The sequence below is a fragment of the Oncorhynchus keta genome, chromosome 9 (genome assembly GCF_023373465.1).
Source record: "Oncorhynchus keta strain PuntledgeMale-10-30-2019 chromosome 9, Oket_V2, whole genome shotgun sequence".
NCBI classification, from domain to species: Eukaryota; Metazoa; Chordata; class Actinopteri; order Salmoniformes; family Salmonidae; genus Oncorhynchus; species Oncorhynchus keta.
This window is the reverse complement of record NC_068429.1, coordinates 8,643,492-8,658,855: the sequence shown is the minus strand read 5'-3', so window position 1 is coordinate 8,658,855 and position 15,364 is coordinate 8,643,492. Positions and strand designations below refer to the sequence as shown.

Sequence of the window (15,364 nt, the reverse complement as noted above, 5' to 3'; positions counted from 1 at the left end):
AGTGTCAAAGCAAGATGGGAGGGACCCATCCCCAAACACAACACCCCAGACAAAACTTGACTGACGTTTGGCTAAACCAATAATATTTTTAAGGAAATAATTAAAGCGCTCACCTATAGCCAATTAATAAATTGCAATGAACAGTCACAGAGAATCTAACAACTTTGTATTTTCTTTACAATTAGGTTTGAAATTCATAGTGTAGATTGCAGAAAATTGTCTTTAATGTTTATATAGTGTGTGTGTGTGATATACTAGTGTGCAAACGTATCACCACACACATTTGTTAAGAGACAGTATCTATGATGAGAGAAATAGGCATATGTGTGAATGCAAGCTTGTCTGTCCATAGCATTATACATTACGTGCTTGCGAGAGTGTTTTGCATGTGTGTAGACAGGCTAACCATCTTTGGTGTGAGTGTTCATGCATTTGTGTTTATGTTTATGCATGTGTGCAACGGTGTCTGTGTTTGTGCCTGCATGCATACAATACATCATTTGCATCGGATATTCAATCCATAACAACAAGGAATAACTTATATATGGCATATGACACAAAAAAAATGTCATGTGGTAACTAACCATCCACTCACAGCCCTCTGACTGGGGCTCCGTTTACTCTGTAGGCTACCTGGGAACTCGTACAGGCTCTGTGGATATAGAGTGGGGTTTGACAGGAGCATATTTCAGTGATGAATGCTGCATCCATAACAGGAGCTCCTCTCTCCCTCAACTCCTGGGACTGGTACGCTGCTACTTCAAGGTCAAGTGAAAAGACAGTGTCATCATATAGCTCAAGGGAGGAAAAAGTCAGAAAAACATTCCACCCCGCACCTCTGCAACAGTTTCAGAGGGATTGCGAGAGTATCAACAAAGAGTGTCTGTCCTTACTTGGGAATAGGCCTCTCGCTTGAAACCGTGGCAACATTAAAGTGGAAATATTTACAAAATGTTAAAATGATTTAATGTTGGAATGTTGAATCAGGCACAGGGCTAAAAGCTCTCAGTTGTATTTTTCCCCTACTGTGTTATGACACGATAGACATACTGTATAGAAAGAAAATATGATTTTAATACTGTATTAGCCAGACTTAGTCAAACGGACTGGATAATTACAGTACCTTTCCCATTGTAACGGACATGGTCATAATGAACATGGTCCTGAAATCTGGATTTACAACCAAATTGTATGGGAGCGAAATATAATTAAGCAATAAGGCACAATATACCACAACAAATAGCTGTTCATATGCACGACGCAACACGGAGTGCCTGAACACAGACCTTAGCCGTGGTATATTGGCCATATATCACAAACCCCAGAGGTGCCTTATTGCTGTTGTAAACAGTTTACCAACATAATTAGAGCAGTAAAAATAAATGTTTTGTCATACCCGTGGTATACATTCTGATATACCACGCCTGTCAGCCAATCAACATTCAGGGCTCGAACCCTCCAGTTTATAATAGTGGTTGGGATATGGCCAAACCAAATATAATTAATTATATTTTAGTGGTTGGAATATGGCCAAACCAAATATAATTAATTATATTTTAGTGGTTGGGATATGGCATAACAACATATTGTTCATTATGTTTCAGTGGTTGGGATATGGCATAACAACATAATGTTCATTATGTTTCAGTGGTTGGGATATGGCATAACAACATATTGTTCATTATGTTTCAGTGGTTGGGATATGGCATAACAACATATTGTTCATTATGTTTCAGTGGTTGGGATATGGCATAACAACATATTGTTCATTATGTTTCAGTGGTTGGGATATGGCATAACAACATATTGTTCATTATGTTTCAGTGGTTGGGATATGGCATAACAACATATTGTTCATTATGTTTCAGTGGTTGGGATATGGCATAACAACATAATGTTCATTATGTTTCAGTGGTTGGGATATGGCATAACAACATATTGTTCATTATGTTTCAGTGGTTGGGATATGGCATAACAACATATTGTTCATTATGTTTCAGTGGTTGGGATATGGCATAACAACATAATGTTCATTATGTTTCAGTGGTTGGGATATGGCATAACAACATATTATTCATTATGTTTCAGTGGTTGGGATATGGCATAACAACATATTGTTCATTATGTTTCAGTGGTTGGGATATGGCACAACAACATATTGTTCATTATGTTTCAGTGGTTGGGATATGGCATAACAACATATTGTTCATTATGTTTCAGTGGTTGGGATATGGCATAACAACATATTATTCATTATGTTTCAGTGGTTGGGATATGGCATAACAACATATTATTCATTATGTTTCAGTGGTTGGGATATGGCATAACAACATATTATTCATTATGTTTCAGTGGTTGGGATATGGCATAACAACATATTGTTCATTATGTTTCAGTGGTTGGGATATGGCATAACAACATATTGTTCATTATGTTTCAGTGGTTGGGATATGGCATAACAACATATTGTTCATTATGTTTCAGTGGTTGGGATATGGCATAACAACATATTATTCATTATGTTTCAGTGGTTGAGATATGGCATAACAACATATTGTTCATTATGTTTCAGTGGTTGGGATATGGCATAACAACATATTATTCATTATGTTTCAGTGGTTGGGATATGGCATAACAACATAATGTTCATTATGTTTCAGTGGTTGGGATATGGCATAACAACATATTGTTCATTATGTTTCAGTGGTTGGGATATGGCATAACAACATATTGTTCATTATGTTTCAGTGGTTGGGATATGGCATAACAACATATTGTTCATTATGTTTCAGTGGTTGGGATATGGCATAACAACATATTGTTCATTATGTTTCAGTGGTTGGGATATGGCATAACAACATAACATATTATTCATTATGTTTCAGTGGTTGGGATATGGCATAACAACATATTATTCATTATGTTTCAGTGGTTGGGATATGGCATAACAACATATTGTTCATTATGTTTCAGTGGTTGGGATATGGCATAACAACATATTGTTCATTATGTTTCAGTGGTTGGGATATGGCATAACAACATATTGTTCATTATGTTTCATTCATTATGTTTCAGTTTCAGGGTTGGGATATGGCATAACAACATATTGTTCATTATGTTTCAGTGGTTGGGATATGGCATAACAACATATATTGTTCATTATGTTTCAGTGGTTGGGATATGGCATAACAACATATTGTTCATTATGTTTCAGTGGTTGGGATATGGCATAACAACATATTGTTCATTATGTTTCAGTGGTTGGGATATGGCATAACAACATATTGTTCATTATGTTTCAGTGGTTGGGATATGGCATAACAACATATTGTTCATTATGTTTCAGTGGTTGGGATATGGCATAACAACATAATGTTCATTATGTTTCAGTGGTTGGGATATGGCATAACAACATATTGTTCATTATGTTTCAGTGGTTGGGATATGGCATAACAAATTATTCATTATGTTTCATATTATTCATTATGTTTCAGTGGTTGGGATATGGCATAACAACATATTATTCATTATGTTTCAGTGGTTGGGATATGGCATAACAACATATTGTTCATTATGTTTCAGTGGTTGGGATATGGCATAACAACATATTATTCATTATGTTTCAGTGGTTGGGATATGGCATAACAACATATGTTCATTATGTTTCAGTGGTTGGGATATGGCATAACAACATATTGTTCATTATGTTTCAGTGGTTGGGATATGGCATAACAACATATTATTCATTATGTTTCAGTGGTTGGGATATGGCATAACAACATATTGTTCATTATGTTTCAGTGGTTGGGATATGGCATAACAACATATTGTTCATTATGTTTCAGTGGTTGGGATATGGCATAACAACATATTGTTCATTATGTTTCAGTGGTTGGGATATGGCATAACAACATATTGTGGTTGGGATATGGCATAACAACATATTATTCATTTGGGATATGTTAATCAGTGGTTTCAGTGGTTGGGATATGGCATAACAACATATTGTTCATTATGTTTCAGTGGTTGGGATATGGCATAACAACATATTATTCATTATGTTTCAGTGGTTGGGATATGGCATAACAACATATTGTTCATTATGTTTCAGTGGTTGGGATATGGCATAACAACATATTGTTCATTATGTTTCAGTGGTTGGGATATGGCATAACAACATAATGTTCATTATGTTTCAGTGGTTGGGATATGGCATAACAACATATTATTCATTATGTTTCAGTGGTTGGGATATTATTCATTATGCATAACATTATCAAACTCAAGTGATAATGTGCTATAACATCATGCTATTCTCCTCTGCAGTGGGAGAAGAAATTACATGCAGATTGTAAATCTCATTAGGAAATAACTCATTCTATATTTGAGATTGACAAACAACAGGTGAAGGTGATATGCATTGTCACTTTTCAGGCTATAGAAACAGAAGAAAGACCGCGACCGGGAGGTCCGTGGGGCGACGCACAATTGGCCTTGTGTCGTCCGGGTTAGGGAGGGCTTGGTCGGTAGGGATGTGCTTGTCTCATCGCGCACCAGCGACTCCTGTGGCGGGCCGGGCGCAGTGCGCGCTAACCAAGGTCGCCAGGTGCACGGTGTTTCCTCCGACACATTGGTGCGGCTGGCTTCGGGGCTGGATGCGCGCGGTGTTAAGAAGCAGTGCGGCTGGTTGGGTTGTGTATCAGAGGACGCATGACTTTCAACCTTCGTCTCTCTCTCGTACGGGAGTTGTAGCGATGAGACAAGATAGTAGCTACTACAACAATTGGATACCACGAAATTGGGGAGAAAAAAATATAAAAAATAAAAAATATAAAAAAAGAAACAAGAAAGTTACGTACCAAAAGCATTTAATCAATGACTTCAAGTGTTATGCCAATAAATATCAGTAATATTTTCCATGTAACAGTATCATTTTAAACCCATACCCGGGCGCGAACCAGGGACCTTCTGCACACATCAACAACAGTCACCCTCGAAGCATCGTTACCCATCGCTCCACAAAAGCCACGGCTCTTGCAGAGCAAGGGGAACTACTACTTCAAGGTCTCAGAGCAAGTGACGTAACCGATTGAAACGCTATTTAGCGCACACCGCTAACTAAGCTAGCCGTTTCACATCCGTTACACACACTGACTACAATGAATCCCATATAGCTGTATGATGTATGATTCTCTCTGCATGTGTGGTTTATCTGTATCTCTTTACAGTCAACCTGCCCATAAACAACCATGTCGATTCACACGCTATTATATATGTTAAGTAATTAGGCCTGAGGAGGTTTGGTATATGTTCAATATACTGTACCACAGGTAATGGCTGTTCTGAGGCACCACGCGACATATACGGTCTGATATACCACTGCAACTGGATTACTGTTCATGTACAAATAACAAAAAGACATAACAACTACATTGCGTCTCTGGCAACCTAACCGATGGACTGAATGGCCAGCAAGCTTGGCTAGCAACCATGGATGTGTCTGATTAGGCCCGTATTTTCATCAAGGGATGAAATAATAGTCTATGAATACATGTATTAAAATACAGAATTTTATTTAGTTGGTAACCCGTTGTACAATCAAGGTTGTGCAAAGTGAAGGTTGAAAGCAAATCAAATTGTATTGATCACATACACATAGTTAGCAGATGTTATTGATCACATACACATAGTTAGCAGATGTTATTGATCACATACACATAGTTAGCATATGTTATTGATCACATACACATAGTTAGCAGATGTTATTGATCACATACACATAGTTAGCAGATGTTATTGATCACATACACATAGTTAGCAGATGTTATTGATCACATACACATAGTTAGCAGATGTTATTGATCACATACACATAGTTAGCAGATGTTATTGATCACATACACATAGTTAGCAGATGTTATTGATCACATACACATAGTTAGCAGATGTTATTGATCACATACACATAGTTAGCAGATGTTATTGATCACATACACATAGTTAGCAGATGTTATTGATCACATACACATAGTTAGCAGATGTTATTGATCACATACACATAGTTAGCAGATGTTATTGCGAGTGTAGTGAAATGCTTGTGCTTCTAGTTCCTGACAGTGTAGTAATATCTAACAAGTAATCTAACAATTCCACAACAACTACCTAATGTACACAAATCTTAAGGGATGGATTAAGAATATGTAGATATAAATATATGGATGAGCTTCCAACAGGACAATGACCCAAAGCACACAGCGAAGACAAGTCTCTGAATGTCCTCGAGTGGCCCAGCCAGAGACCGGACTTGAACCTGATCGAACATCTCTGGAGAGACCTGAAAATAGCTGTGCAGGGACGTTCTCTGTCCAACCTGACAGAGCTTGAGAGGATCTGCAGAGAAGAATTGGAGAAACTCCCCAAATACAGGTGTGCCAAGCATGTAGCGCCAAGACGACTCTAGGCTATAATCGCTGCCAAAAGGTGCTTCAACAAAGTACTGAGTAAAGGTCTGAAACTGTAAATGTGATGTTTCAGTTTTACATTTTTTTATAAATTTGTAAAGAATTCTAAAAAACTTGATTTTGCTTTGTTGTTATGGGGCGGCAGCAGTGTATACTGATGAGGTGGGGCGGCAGCGTTGGACTAGTAACCGGAAGGTTGCAAGTTCAAACCCCCCAGCTGACAAGGTACAAATCTGTCGTTCTACCCCTGAACAGGCTGTCATTGAAAATAAGAATTAGTTCTTGCCTAGTTAAATAAAGGTAAAATTAAACATCAATTTTAGAATAATGTAACGTAATAAAATATGAAAAAAGTTTGTTTAGCTCTCCCTCTCTTGTCAAATTGCTTTACTACCACCATGGATATGTCCCAAAAAATAGTTGTTTCGTTTTTTATCTATGTTGCTAACCAGTTTATAATACCAATTAGGCACCTCGGTTTTGCGGTACATGACCAACATGACTAATATACCATGGCTAAGGGTTGTATTCAGGCACTTCGCTTTGTGTCGCGCATAAGAACAGCCCTTAACCATGTTAGGTTTAAGCAAAAAGGCCTGAGGATGTGTGGTATTTTTTTTTTTTTTTTAGCAGTCAAGTCAGTTAAGAACAAATTCTTATTTTCAATGACCGCCTAAGAACAGTGGGTTAACTGCCTGTTCAGGGGCAGAATGACAGATTTGTACCTTGTCAGTTCAGGGATTCAAACTTGCAACCGTTCGGTTACTAGTCCAACACTCTAACCACTAGGCTACCCAATATACCACACGGAGTCCCTAGATACTACAACCCTTAGCCATGGTATACTGGCCATATACAGATAACTGCCAAAATAAAGGAAACACTTGAGTTAATGAGGGATATACAGTATATGGAAAGCAGATGGTTCAACACAGGTGTGGTTCCTGAGTTAATTGAACAATTAACATCCTATGATGCTCAGGGTCACGCATAAAAATGCCCAGTTGCCCATTATTTTGGCTTCCATGGCTAGAAGAACATTTCTCGTGGACTAATCCATGGGGTGGAAGGTAGCTTAGTGGTTAGAGTGTTGGCTCAGTAACCGAAAGGTTGCTCGTTCGAATCCCAAAGCTGACAAGGTAAAAATCTGCTGTTCTGCTCGTGAACAAGGCACTGGTCCTAGGCTGTTGTTATAAATAAGAAATGGTTCTTAACTGACTTGCCAAGTGCAATGTAAAAATATATTTTAAAAATCCCTCCAATAGAGTTCCAGACACTTGTAGAATCTATGCCAAGGCGCATTGAAGCTGTTCTGGTGGCTCATGATGGCCCAACACCCTATTAAGACATTAAGTTGGTGTGTCCTTTATTCTGTCAGTTACCTGTACCAAAAACCTCTGAGGTGGGTTGGTTATAAACTGGTTAGCAACATAATTAGTCATTTTTGGTCATACCGTGGAATATTTAAGCAATAAGGCACGAGGGGGTGTGGTATATGGCCAATATACCACGGCTAAGGGCTGTTCTTAGGCATGACGTAACGTCCGAGGTGCCTTATTGCTATTTTAAACTGGTTACCAATGTAATTAGAGTAGTAAAAATAAATGTTTTGTCATACCCGTGGTATACAGTCTGATATACCACAGCTGTCGGAGAATCAGCATTCAGGGCTCGACCCACCCAATGTATAACATCTGATATACCACAGCTTTCAGCCAATCAGCATCCAGGACCCATACTTGGTTTATGGGGCGGCAGCGTAGCCTAGTGGTTAGAGTGTTGTAACTGGAAGGTTGCGAGTTCAAACCCCCGAGCTGACAAGGTACAAATCTGTCGTTCTGCCCCTGAACAGGCAGTTAACCCACTGTTCCCAGGCCGTCATTGAAAATAAGAATGTGTTCTTAACTGACTTGCCTGGTTAAATAAAGGTAAAATAAAAAAATAAAAAAAATAATTGCCAATATACACTGAGTATACATAATATTAAGAACACCTGCTCTTGACATGCCTTTGAACGGGGTATGGTGGTAGGTGCCAGGCACACTGGTTTGTGTCAAGAACTGCAATGCTGCTGGGTTTTTCACGCTCAACAGTTTCCCGTGTTTATCAAGAATGGTCCACCACCCGAAGGACATAAAAAGTCAAGGGTTCTGAATACTTTCCGAACAAAGTGTATAAAGCTCTCCCTGGCCCTCCATTTGGGAAATCTGACCATAATTCTATCCTCCAGATTCCTGCTTAAAAGCAAAAACTAAAACAGGAAGTACCAGTGACTCACACAACACGGAAGTGGTCAGATGACGCGGATGCTACGCTACAGGACTGTTTTGCTAACACAGACTGTAATATGTTCCCGGGATTCATCCAATGACATTGAGGACTATACCACCTCAGTCACCATCTTCATTAATAAGTGCATCGACGACTTCGTCCCCACAGTGACCGTACGTACATATCCCAACCAGAAGCCATGGATTACAGGCAACATCTGCACCGAGCTAAAGGCTAGAGCTGCCGCTTTCGGACACTTATAAGAAATCCTGCTATGCCCTCAGACAAACCACCAAACAGGCAAAGCATCAATACAGGACTAAGATTGAATCCTACTACACAGGCTCTGGCGTTCATCGAATGTGGCAGGGCTTGTAAACAATTACGGACTACAAAGGGAAACCCTACCGCTAGCTGCCCAGTGACACAAGCCTACCAGACATGATAAATGCCTTTTATGCTCGCTTTGAGGCAAGCAACACTGACAACTGAGACAACTGAGACAACTGCGTGATGACGCTCTCCGTAGCCGATGTGAGCAAGACCTTCACAAGGTCGTCAACTGACTGTTGACAACCAGCTGACGTCAACATTCACAAGGCCGACAAATTACCAGGACGTGTACTCAGAGCGCAGACCAACTGGCAAGTGTCTTCACTGAACCTCTCTCTGTCTGAGTCGGTAATATGTACATGTTTCAAGCAGACCACCATAGTCTGTGTGCCCAAGAACACAAAGCAAGCTGCCTAAATGACTACAGACCCGTAGCACTCACGTCCGTAGCCATGAAGTGCTTTGAAAGGCGGGTCATAGCTCACATCAACATCATTATCCCTGAAACCCTAGACCCACTCCAATTTGCATACCGCTCATACAGATCCACAGATGATGCAATCTCTATTGCACTCCACACTGTCCTTTCCCACCTGGACAAAAAGGAACACTTATGTGAGAATGCTATTCATTGACTACAGCTCAGCATTCAACAGCATAGTTCCCTCAATGATCATCACTAAGCTTGTGGTAGTTATGTAGAGAGATTGTTAGTTTATCTGCCACATTCAAGCATACGTTGGGACTGTTCCATTTAAATCAAATCAAATCTAACTTTATTGGTCACGTGCGCCGAATACAACAGGTGTTTTCGGCGCATGTGACAAATAAAGTTAGATTTGATTTCCCAACATTTGTTTGAATGTGGCAGACACAGGTGAAAGTTAAGATATAAACCATTGACACAATCTAACATTTTCTCTATATACCCTTAACACATGCTGATACGTGACGTATTTCAATCAACACATCGTCACTAATCTGCTGTTCATAAAACCGAACTAGCTTTATGGAAGTGAGGTTGAGGCCTAAAAGAAACAGTTTGGGCTTACTTATTTTCTTGTCAAAATAACTCAAAACAATTGCAAGAAAAACATCCATAGTGAAATGCATATCTCATTTGGTTGACTAAAAAGTGTGATTGTTCAGATTGCTCAAGGGCCTTACACACTAAAAAGGGAAAACACAGGTAAAGCTGTCTACACCTAGGCTACATGCAGGCAGAACAGAAAGTGGCTAACACGACACCTCTGGGTTAGGTCTATCCACCCAAGAAAACAGGATCCTGCCAGCAACCCTTGTTCTTGCAAAAGTTACAATTATGTTTAACTTGAGAGGCAGAGAAAAATTCCCTGTGCACGCAACGGGCGGCAGCTAAAGTCCCTTGCCGTGCCGCTGCCGCCAGGGTTGAAGGCAAATCTGCTGCTAGCTTTACACAGAAGACAATGGAGGCGGCTGCGTTGGCTGTGTGGGTAAGCGGATTCCGGTATTCCCAGTCATGGTGAAGGCAATAAGCAAATAACAGGCCGGTTCAGTGTCTCAATGAGGCTTAACACCCAATTCAGTCTAAACTGGCATTGTATAAATCCATATTTCTGTATGTGTTTTGATTTGTTTAATTTATGCATTGTTGCACGTGGAAGCGGACTCTTCCATTGGAGATAAGTTTGTACCTCATTTGAATATCCATTTATTCAAATGCCCTTACTCTCATGTTGCCTACAGTAGGTTAAGGAGGGGACCATTGGAAAGCCAAGGTGCCCACTTTGGTCCGACTCGTCTCCAGAAGACCACATTCCTCCATTTAGCGCTTAGGCACTGCACATCCATTGATGCCACAACTTTGGCATTTCAAGCATGGTTACATTATAAATCTCCACTTCCTGATCGGAATGCCCCATTCCATCATATGGCTATTCTAAAGGCCACTCCCTGAAAGTTGTTTAAAATAAAGCTGAAAAGAAAACCATTCTTTAATCCACATAGGGCCTTCAATGGTATGCCTTTATTGATGTTAAATATATCCTTCTCACATAACTATCTACAGTATTTTATTATTGCTGAACTGCCTGAACACTGTCTTTGTCTCTCAAGTTGTGCATCCAATTCTCACAGTTGCTGTCATAGCAACCAAAAGGGAGGACCACCATGCAAATATCACTCGTGGCAACGACCAATGGAAAGTTACTGACTGCCCATACAATTATCTTAAGGGTGGGCCATTGACTCTGCTATTCTATCATTGGTGGATTTGACCTTCAGTCTACTTCCGCAGAGAGACGATTGGAGAAAAAAAAAGCCCTCTCTTTCATGTTTAGAACCTTGCTGCCCTAGAATAAGTCAGGTCGTAGTTGGATCACGTGAGCTACAGAAGGGGGTCATTCTCCACATATAGTTTCATTCTAGCTTTTTTATAGCACTCAACTCGATAATGTCTGTGCGCCGTAACCTTGAATGGGTTTAAGTGACGACGAGTCTTTTTATGCATGATCAAATTAAGAGTGATACTTTGCGTTGTCTGAATAGGTGTCCTCTTCAGATTAGCATCATCATATCTCAGTGCTATGTGCTGTAGTAAGAGCCGAGGGGGAGGCTACAGGAGGGACAAGGGTTTCACATCTCAGAAAGGGGTGGAGCTTCATACGGTTCTTCTATTTTTTTTGATGCTCTAGCGTTCAGTCTATCACGTCCTCCCAATCGCTCAGCACACCACCAAAAACCGTCAACTAACCTAAGACTGACGTGATTTTGACAGGAGTAGACCTACAGGAATTTACGCATTGCTATTTGTTGCGCAATCATACCATTTCTTTGTCAAATTTTTAACTTTTAAAAGTGGCCTACTCGTTCGCTATTTTTCTAGCACGTTATTACCCTTATTTTAGCATCGGGGAATCCACTGCAACTTTTGAGAAAAGCAAGTGGTGCCTTGTGACATTGTTATTTTCGCTGTAGCACATTGTGTTGGGTTGCAAGTTGCGCTTGGATTTCTGCTTCTATGGAATCTTGGAAGTTCGTATCAAGAGCAGAACAACGAGGATGCCAAGAGGATACGCAGGGAGAATCGGTTGAAGACAACATTCAGACTGAAAACAGCACGGACCTTTTGCATGAATAGGCTACCTGCAAGACGCACCTCTATTGCCTCGGCTACTCAGATTAATTAGTGTTAGATAATGAATATCATTTTGATTTTAGACTGAAACATAATTTACATTACATGCTGTGAATTGAAGAAAACTATCAGAGAAGATTTTTTATATAGTCGAGTACCGTTCTCGGTAACCTATAATTTACAATTTTCTGTAACAGATCGCGTTCAATTTTCAATGTGCCATCAGCCGGACAATATTGCTCCTGTATGTGATTGAAACATATACAATCTTCTCTTTTTGCCTCGCTGAAAAGCGCATATTGATTGTGTTGCGGCATCATGATGGAGGAACAAGCCCGGATAATGCAGGCGCTCAGCGGCGTGACTCTGGCTGGCCATTCGGTACAAGGAGGCATGGGACTACCGCCGCCCCACGGACACGAGGGGACCGATGGGGACGGAAGAAAACAAGATATTGGGGACATTCTTCATCAAATAATGACAATTACCGACCAAAGTCTGGATGAGGCGCAAGCAAAGTTGGTCCTTTTGAATTATTTTAATTTTGCGAATTAATAATTCTACACACAGTTGGCGAATAATTTAATTGTGGGTTATTCTGTAGACAGAGGCTACAGTCATAGGCTATAGGCCTATGGCAACTTTTTAAATTGTGACAGATTGTTCATTGGTAGCCTAATGTTCAATAAGGTTGCATAGGCATGATGTCTCATGTGCCCTATCTGGCAAATTGCGTCTTTGACCAATTAAAATATTAACATGACAACGACAAAACGTACAGTGATAACTATACAATTCAATTAATGTGAAGTTGGATACAATAGTGGAACTATATATACCATAAACTCTACATGTGCCCTTGAGGCCTATCAATTTGAGTTATTTCTCCAATTTTAAAGGCACAAAACTGATATTGTAGCAAATGTTGTTACTAACAAGCATTTTTTGTTTCTTTACTGACAAAGGAAACATGGATTGAACTGTCACAGAATGAAACCCGCGCTCTTCAGCGTTCTCTGCGAAATCAAAGAGAAAACAGGTGAGGCGAAAAGCTGTAACTACACTATTTAGGGAACCTTGCCGACTGGCAATAGGTTTCCATTTGCAGTCCACTCTGTTCTTTGCGCTCGAAAACATCGTTTTTTTAATCATATAATATATACAGCTACATTTCACAAGATAATCTGTTTGTCATTTAGCAGATGAGATTGAACACCGTTTGCACCAGTTTGACCGTGTTTCAGCTAGAGCACGCTGATGACCTGTGTGCGTTGGTTGGTAATGAATGTGTCTGCATAAGGTGACGGCTAAACAGTACTGTATAATTCACTGAAGCTAACATTATATTGGATGTAGGCCTACTATACTACTAAGGGGGAAATTGAAGTTGAATAACATGAGTTTATATGACGTTGGTTGCCAGCATTTTTCCACCTGAAGAAAACATCACAAAATATTGCCATGGCAGATAAAGAGAATATGTCACACTTTATGAAGAAACTGGCACATTTCTTGTAATTATAATTTAACCATGTGAGTAAACACTCCACTAAGGTTCATTAGATTGGAATGCATGTCTGATTATGTCAAATCTGGATCACACTGTGAAGGATGGATCACAATGTGATCTGGATCACACTGTATGTGAAGTTGCTCAGAGAATTGTGACAAGTATTTTCCATCTTCCTTGGTGATGATAGTAGTGTAGTTAAAAACAGGTATAATTCAATAGATTTTACATGGATACTTCAAGCTACGAAAACACAAGTGTAGCCTATTGTAATATATATTTATGAATGGGTGAGAGGACTATAGATGTCAAAACAAGGTTGGTGACATCATTTTAACACAGTGTCGAAAGGTGTGCAATTGACATTTTTCTGTGATTTGAGAGGGGAGATGGTAAAAGACATATTGACACGAACATAAAAATATTAAAATATGATCGGGATTCAGAGATCACAACCCTAAAGCATCGATGATGAAGTGCCATCATCACCAAATAACACCTGTGCTGAGAGAGAGAGAGAGAGAGAGAGAGAGAGAGAGAGAGAGAGAGAGAGAGAGAGAGAGAGAGAGAGAGAGAGAGAGAGAGAGAGAGAGAGAGAGAGAGAGAGAGAGAGAGAGAGAGAGAGAGAGAGACTCTAGAAATGACTTCAAGCTATAACAAATACATAGGTAGTGTAAGGGCTGAAAATGAGCATAGCTCCAGATAGAAATGTGGATGTACAGTTTGGCTTCATTAGACACAATAGATGGGTTATTACCGGAATATTCATAGGTCATTTTCACAACAATCTCACGTTAAGCCACAAAGTCTCAGCAAGTGATTGCAGTTTTTAATAAATGTTCAGTGTAATTTTTGTTCAGTAGTAATTTTTTCAGAGTTGTGATTTAAAGGTCTATTATTTCTGTTATAATTGTAAAACGGTTCTACTGGTTGGATTATACCGTATGGCACTGTATTGATGATTTATAAAATCTCTTAAACTATAAATGATTTTGGACTGAACCAGTCACCGTATTTAGTTTGCGGATACATTTTCGTTGAAAAAAAAAATCTCTATGGCTAATTAATTATGTTTCACAGAACTTAGCTATGACTTGCAAAGGGCTATTGTTATTGGCATTATGCCACTTTTTCTTTTTTTTTTTTTACAAAGGTAAGAGCATAAGCAATGGGTTTTCCAAGTGCTGTTTTGGCAACTTGAGGTAAATGGGGAAAGCTGCACTATTAAGGCCCAATAGGAGCCTCTTGTTATTTTATAAAATACTGCAAAAAAATAAAATAAAGGACGGTTGGGAATCAGATTCCACGTTGCATTCGCTGGAAAACAATCATTCACTATATCGCTTTCATTGCAGCTTTATTTTTCCTCATATTCCCTTTTCGACATTCGTTGTAAATCACCTTTAGTGTTGAGCCGTGTGTTTCAGGGGGGGTTCACAAGAGCTTGGATTGTTAACAGCGATTGGTCTTTATTTTGACTGTGCTGGAGTTGGGTGCTTACGTCTCTGAGAGGGTTGCCGTGCTGAATATATCTGTTGTGTGTGTGTGTGTGTGTGTATATATAATATATATATATATATATACATCTTTTGATTGTACTATAGCTGTGTGTGTTGTTACAAAGGATAGCATGGTCGAAGAGCAATGGTTATTAAATGTACAGTGTAAACCGGT

The 15,364-nt window shown here is 39.5% G+C and overlaps 1 pseudogene; it reads left to right on the top strand.

The window, feature by feature from the left end:
• Positions 1–12,498: 12,498 nt before the first annotated feature.
• LOC118381766 (pre-B-cell leukemia transcription factor 3-like) overlaps positions 12,499–15,364 on the top strand; it is a 153,432-nt pseudogene continuing 150,566 nt past the window's right edge.